The sequence below is a fragment of the Triticum aestivum genome, chromosome 1B (genome assembly GCF_018294505.1).
Source record: "Triticum aestivum cultivar Chinese Spring chromosome 1B, IWGSC CS RefSeq v2.1, whole genome shotgun sequence".
Classification (NCBI taxonomy): domain Eukaryota; kingdom Viridiplantae; phylum Streptophyta; class Magnoliopsida; order Poales; family Poaceae; genus Triticum; species Triticum aestivum.
The window spans coordinates 425,819,648-425,827,739 of NC_057795.1; positions in this window are offsets into that span (position 1 = coordinate 425,819,648).

Below are 8,092 nucleotides of genomic sequence, written 5' to 3' on the forward strand. Positions count from 1 at the left end.
GGTTGGCGGCGGGGCGGGCGGTATTTAAGGAGGGGAAGGGGCACCCGGGGAGGAGTCCGGCTCGGACTCCCCTCGGCGTCCGTGCGGCGCACGGCGGCGCGCGCGGGGAAGGCGGCGGTGAGGCGGGCCGGCCTGGCTGGCCTTGGGCCTGGTCGGGCGCGGGCGCAAGTTTTTTTTTTAAATAAATTCCGCCTGAACTTAGAAAATCCCTAGAAAAATAAATAAAAATCTAAAAATACCAAGATAAATTTTCACCGTCTAAATGAAATATTTAGGACGAGGTGAACATTTTCTTGGCCCTAAATGCAATTTTGGAAAGCGTCCAAATTTTTCTAATGCAAATAAAATCCGAATAAAATCAACTAAGATCAAATAAATGATTTTAACATTTTCCTCCAATATTTCAATTCTTTTGGAGAAGTCATATTATCTCCTCTCCTTTATTTTTGGTTCAAAATATTTTTTCGGAGAAAGAATAATTAAAATCAAAAATCCTCGTTTCATTATTTGGTACGAAAATCCAAATATGAGACCAAAAAATCCCCAACTCTCTCCGAGGGTCCTTGAGTTGCTTAGGATTTCGAGGATTGCAAAACAGAAAAGAAATAAAATATGATATGCATGAATTACCTGTGTATAACATTCCAAATTAAAAATTTGGGATGTTACAAACCTACCCCCCTTAAGATGAATCTCGCCCTCGAGATTCGGGTTGGTCAGAAAATAGGTGCGGGTGGTCCTTGCGAAGATCATCCTCTCTTTCCCAGGTGGCTTCATCCTCCGTATGGTGGCTCCACTGAACTTTACAGAACTTGATGACCTTACTGCGAGTTACTCGGCTGGCAAACTCAAGAATCTTCACTGGCTTCTCCTCATAGGTCAAATCATTGTCTAGCTGAATTGTCTCCAAGGGTACGGTATCTCTTAATGGTATATCAGCCATCTCCGCATGGCATTTCTTTAGCTGTGAGACGTGGAACACGTCGTGAACTCCAGATAGTCCTTCGGGTAATTCCAACTTGTAGGCAACTTCTCCCATCCGTTCCAAAACGCGATACGGTCCTACAAATCTCGGGGCTAATTTACCCTTAACTCCAAAATGTTTCACACCTCGCAAGGGTGATACTCGCAGATATGCTCTATCTCCAATTTCATAAGTTACCTCCTTGCGTTTCGAGTCTGCGTAGCTTTTCTGCCTCGACTGAGCTACCTTCAGTCTATCGCGAATCAATTTAACTTTCTCCTCTGACTCCTTGATCAAGTCTGGTCTGAATAACGGACAGTCTCCTACCTCATCCCACATTAACGGGGTCCTGCATCTGCGTCCATACAAAGCTTCGAACGGTGCCATCTTCAAACTGGCTTGGTAGCTGTTGTTGTATGAAAATTCTGCGTAAGGCAAATTGTCATCCCAACTAGATCCATAATCTAGCGTGCATGCTCTTAACATATCTTCTAGTATCTGGTTAACTCTCTCAGTCTGACCATCAGTCTGTGGGTGGAAGGTTGTACTAAACTCCAATCTTGTACCCAAGGTCTGGTGTAACTGATGCCAAAACTTTGAAGTGAACTGAGTCCCTCTATCTGATACGATGCTCCTGGAACTCCATGCAAACATACAATTCTGGTCATATATATCTTGGCCAACTTAGCACTTGTATAGGTAGTTTTCACCGGAATAAAGTGAGCCACTTTAGTCAAACGATCCTTACTACCCATATTGAGTCATATCCTGCCTTGGTCCTGGGTAGTCCGGTGATAAAGTCCATACCAAGTTTATCCCACTTCCCTTCGGGTATCGGCATTGGCTGTAACAGTCCGGCTGGTTTCTGATGCTCTGCTTTCACTCTCTGACATACATCACACACGGCTACGTACTCGGCAATATCCTTTTTCATACCAGTCCACCAGAAACGTTCCTTCAAATCCAAATATATCTTGGTGTTTCCGGGGTGTATCGAGTATGGTGAGTCATGTGCCTCCTGAAGTATTAACTTCCTGATCTCAGCGTTATTGGGTACATAAACCCGGTCCTCAAACCACAAGGTATCGTGCTCATCTTCGCGAAAAACTTTGGCCTTTCCTTCGCTCATCTTCTCCTTTATTTCGGCAATCTCTGGGTCTTCCTTCTAAGCTTCTCGAATTTTGTTCAACAAAGTCGACTGAACCTCCAATGTTGCCACAAAACCTCTTGGAACAATCTCCAATCGAAGTTCCATGATATCCTCAGCTAACTCCTTTGGCAAACCCTTGCTCTCAACCATATTGGCATAACTCTTCCGGCTCAAAGCGTCTGCTACAACATTAGTTTTTCCCGGGTGATAGTGTAGCTTCATGTCATAATCCTTTATAAGTTCCAACCATCTCCTTTGTCTAAGGTTCAGCTCCTTTTGCGTGAAAATGTACTTCAAACTTTTATGATCCGTGTACACATCACAACGATTTCCAATAAGATAATGTCTCCAAGTCTTCAATGCATGCACTACGGCTGCTAATTCCAAATCATGGGTGGCATAGTTCAACTCATGAGACTTCAGTTGTCGTGAGGCATACGAAACAACCTTACCATCCTGCATAAGCACACATCCTAGTCCCAAACGAGAGGCGTCGCAATACACTTGAAACTCCTTATGAATATCTGGCAATGTTAACACTGGGGCTGTAGTCAAGCGTTTCTTCAACTCCTGGAAACTTGCCTCGCAATCCTCTGTCCATATAAACTTATTGTCCTTCTTCAATAGTTCAGTCATTGGTTTTGCCAGCTTGGAAAAATTCTCAATGAATCTCCGATAATATCCCGCAAGTCCAAGGAAACTGCGGATCTCGCCAACTGAAGTGGGTGCCAACCATTCGGTGACTGACTGAACCTTGCTGGGGTCCACTGCTATACCTTCTCCTGATATAACATGCCCAAGAAATCCAACCTCCTTCAACCAAAATTCACACTTGCTGAATTTGGCGTATAACTGGTGTTCTCTGAGTTTCTCGAGAACTAACCACAAATGCTCCTTGTGCTCCTCTTCATTTTTCGAGTATACCATGATATCATCGATAAACACTACTACAAACTTGTCCAAATACTCCATGAACACTTTGTTCATCATACTCATAAAATAGGTAGGGGCGTTTGTCAGTCTAAACGACATGACCGTATACTCGTATAATCCATACCGCGTAGTGAATGATGTCTTTGGTATATCCTTCTCTCGGATCTTTAACTGACGGTATCCTGATCGTAGATCAATCTTCGAAAACACCTTAGCTCCTTGCAGCTGATCAAACAGGTCATTGATCATTGGTAATGGATATTTGTTCTTAATCGTTACTTCATTCAAGGCTCGATAATCCACAACCATCCTCAGGGATTTATCCTTCTTTTCGACCAGGAGTACTGGGGCTCCCCAAGGTGATGAACTCCTCCGAATATAACCTTTCTCCAACAACTCCTTGATCTATTTCTTAATTTCCTCCAGATCATTTGCGGGCATCCGATAGGGTCTCTTGGATATAGGCCTTGTACCTAGCAACAATTCTATCAAAAACTCAATGTCGCGATCCGGTGGCATCCCTGGTAACTCTTCTGGAAAAACATCCAGGTAATCCTTTACTACAGGCACTTCTTCCTGCACAACTCCTATGAGGGCATTCACTTGGGTCCTCCTAGGCACATGCCTAGATACGTACTTAATCCTTTTACCCTCCGGGGTGGTGAGATGAATTGACTTGCTAGCACAGTCAATATTTCCTCCATACCTTGACATCCAGTCCATACCTAATATCACATCCAATCCTTGTGACTCCAAGATAATTAGGTCGGACGGAAAAACATGTGTTCCAATGGTTAAAGGTATCTGGTTGCACCACCGGCTAGCCATATACTCAGCTCCAGGCGAGCTTACTAAAAGAGGGGTCCTTAGAGTTTGGGTTGGTAGCTTAAACCTGTCCACAAATCCCCTTGATATGTATGAATGCGATGCACCAGTATCGAAAAGAATAAGAGCGGTAAATGACTTAACCAAAAACTTACCTATCACTGCGTCTGGCTGATCTTCAACCTCCTCCACGTTAACGTGGTTCACCTGTCCTTTGTTGAATGGATTAGGCTTCTTTCCGGCACTCCCATTTCCATTCCATTCCTTCCTTCAGGGCAATCATTCGCTTAATTCCCAGTCTTTCCGCACTTATAGCAAGTAACTTGACTCAGGTCTCCCTTGGAGGGTGTGGCTGGATTGGAGCGATTCTGATTGTTGTTAGCTCCGTTCCCATTCCCATTCTTACCACTATTGTGATTATGCGTTCCTCCTCCAGTGTGGTTGTGACCTCCATGATTATGAACAAGCCCTCCCGAATTCGGGGTTAAGCGAGGCTTATGCTGAGCTCCTGAGTTATACTTCCCCTGACCATACTTCCTCTTACGGTTCTCAATCTGCTGCTGCTTCCCTTCGATCATAAGGGCCTTATCTACCAACTCCTAGTAGTTGTTGAAAGTTGCCACCATCAACTGCATACTCATTTCATCATTCAACCCTTCCATAAACTTCTCCTGCTTCGCGGCATCCGTGGCCACATCATCAGGGGCATAGCGCGATAGTTTGCTAAAATCATCCACGTACTGACCTATAGTACGGTTCCCCTGACGTAAATTGCGGATCTCCCGCTTCTTCATCTGCATAGCTCCAGTGGAAACATGGGCAGTACGAAAAGCCTGCTGAAACTGTGCCCATGTGACTGTGTCGATAGGATAGGTGGCTGTGAAATTCTCCCACCATGCTGCTACTGGTCCATCCAATTGGTGTGCGGCAAAACGCACCTTCTCCGCATCTGTGCATCCAGCGGTGGTCAAGTCCCTTCCGATACGGCGTAGCCAATCATCAGCAACTATTGGCTCGGTGCTACTAGAAAACACTGGCGGTTGTAACCTTAGAAAGCGGGCTAGGTTGTCTGCTGGTGGAGGGTTGTTGTTGTTATTGTTGTTGCCCTGGTTCTGAACTAGCAATTGCATCAAAGCATTCTGCTGCCGGATCAACTGGGTGAGCTCCAGCGGGAAAGCAAAATCGGTGTCACGTCTCGGAGGCATCTGAGGGGTTTTTAGAGGGAAGAGATTAGAATAGAAGAAGGGTCTAGTGAGAAAGCACTACCCATATGCACATGAGACAAACACAATCATAACACTCAATCAATCAAGCAAGGGCTTACAACGATCTAGAACTATCGCAAAAGTGCTCTATTACATGGGGAAAATACTACTAGTATATGGTGGTCATCTAGAAATTTTGATCGGTGGAAGATTCCATGATGTCAGCTCCAGCTTCATCTTCATAATCATCATCACTAGGGTCCAAATCGGTGTCGTCGATGATGATGTAGTTGTCCGGGCAAGTGGGGTCGTCATCTTCGTGTTCTGGTGCTGGTTGTCCCATGAATACTCCGATCTTCTTAACCAGGTCGTCGTTCTTCTCCAGTAGCGTCTTGATTTCCTCCTCATATCCATCGCGGGTGAACTTGAGTTCTTCCTCCAGCTTGATGATCCTAGACTTTTCCTTCTTCAACTCCATCATGTCTGTGCACATCTGGTTCTCCTATCGTCGAATGTGCTGGTTTTGCTCCTGGATAAAAGCTGCAATGGATCTATCCTTCTTGGTGTTGATCATCTCACATTGCTCGTCTCGGTGCCCACATATTTGATAGATGGTGTCCTTGAGTTCCTTATTGTAGACTTCTCCAATGCGTCCCATGGTAATGTGGGCTGCCATGCTCTTGCCTAGGCTCCAGGTTGGTGCATCAAAAGAAAATTCTATGGGTTTAGAAGTTGGCGAAAACGTCCTTCCTGGTACTTGTACTTGAATCATCCAGCGCTCCTCTTCTGGTAGGGTGACATTGTACGTCCCGGTGAAACTGGGTATTCCAATGTTCAGGTATCTAGTGACTTCCTTCAAGTGGCGTCCAAAAGGTGTATCCTCGTCTGGTTGCGCAAACTTGTTCTTCATCTCCGGCATCCTAAAGAGTGGAAAAGAGAAGAGAAATCAGAAATGAGTAGAGAAGAGTGACCTATGGTTTGTCTTAGTGGTCGTGTCCTACACTCAGCGTGTGCTCCGATACCATCTTATAGCGACCCGACCTTAGACGGTCAAGTCTCTGTGCATCAGTGTCATCCCTGGATCAGTAATGCTGACACGCACAGTACTCGAAGGATTTATAACAGAGTAGCAATCACACACTTATTACATCAAATGTCTCAAAAGAGAACTTATTACAATAATATGGCTTAATGCCATCTAATGCGAAAACAGCAGAAGGCTTGGAAGATAAAGTGAGTCCATCAACTCCAACGGCATAGCTGAGCTGCACGGCAACGACCTAACAAACCTTACTCCTCGTCTAAAAAGTCTGCAACATAATACGTTGCAGCCCGAGAACGGGTCAGCACATGGAATATGCTGGCAATATAACACAGTAGAATGAAAATAGAATAATGCTAACACTACATGCATATTTGGCTGGTGGAAAGCTCTACGGTTATAGTTTTGCATAAAGCCAATTTTTTTCCTACTACAAAGGAATAAATTTTATTTAACTATCATGGTAGTTGAACAACATTGAGAAGGTAACCCCAACTCAATCCCAATTAAAAGTGATTAACAACCCAACAATATTAATTAGGGGTGATGAGATACATAAGAAGCTTCAAGTACTAGATACTCAGAATTGTCCATAACCGGGGACACGGCTAACCATGATTAGATTGTACACTCTGCAGAGGTTTGCGCACTTTTCCCCACAAGACTCGATCGCCTCCGTTGATTTCTCGCACTGCATGGTGTTTGAGAAATGGATGACCAAGACATAGTCTTTCAGAAACATTAACTCTCTACTCCGGGTAGACCATACCAAACCTACAAAACCCACTACCTACTGATCTACATGTTCAAGAGCTTCATGTAACTTACTCAGCTATGCTAGAGCCCATAATAGCTTGTGGCTGCACACGGAAGTTTCTAGCATGAATCATCTCAGCTCCCTTTGAGCCTGGGTGGCGTTCCATAGGAAAATCACACGGTAACCCCGGGATTTCCACAAATAAACAGGCAATCACTGGTATCCCCAGGTGCCTCAATCCACCCAGATGTGTATTAAAGTTGCCACCTTAAGTTGAACCATTAATTAACAATCTGACATCTTCATGGAAGACACTCAAACCCAAACCACATCTACGAGCATAGCATAGCAATATAAGCATAACGTAGAAGTAACTCCCAAGGGTTTGATAATAAACAGGGCAATAGGTTCTACCTCATCAACTACTCCCCAATACCGACATGTTATCAACTCCTAACCATGTAATGTTTGAGGGTGCAAACTAATTCATAAAAATTGGGTATGAAAAGAGTATGATCAATGTGTTATTTGCCTTGCTGATGATCCGCGAAACCTAGAGACTCGTAGTAACACGCTTCGCACTCCGGGAATTCTATCGCAAACAAACAATAACATACATAAGCAACAAGCAAAGATGCATGAGCAAAACTTCAACTGAAATCAAAGAACCAGCAAGTTCAACTTAAGAACTCTGGTTAGCAAAAACAATTGAATCAAACGGAGCAACGAAACTCAAACGGCAAAAGAAACAAAATCCGTTTACTAATCTGGACTAAGGTCAAATTTTTACAGTACCAAAACTTAGTTTAAGTTGGTTAAGCAGAAAGAGGGTTTCGAGACGAAACTCCAGGCTTTTGAATCACCTGATTCTGACTAACGAACGAAAAGATAAACAGAAACTAAGATTGGATCAGAAATCGCGATCAGAAAAATCGCGGAATAAATCCGACAAAAGAAAAAGCGACGAATAGATTAACGAACGAGCGTTCGTTATCTGAAACTAAACGAAGAACACGTTCGTTAAAACGAACGGACGAGCGAACGCTCGCTAAATAAATAAATCGGAGAATAAAACCGATCATTAAATAAAAAAACGGAACTAGGGTTTTTCAAAAAAACGAAGTGGGTTTTAAAAAAAACGGCGACTCGGGCGGTACCTCCGGCGAGGTCCTCCGGCAGGGCGGGGCGGCTCCGGCGGGGCTAGCAGGGTGGGGCG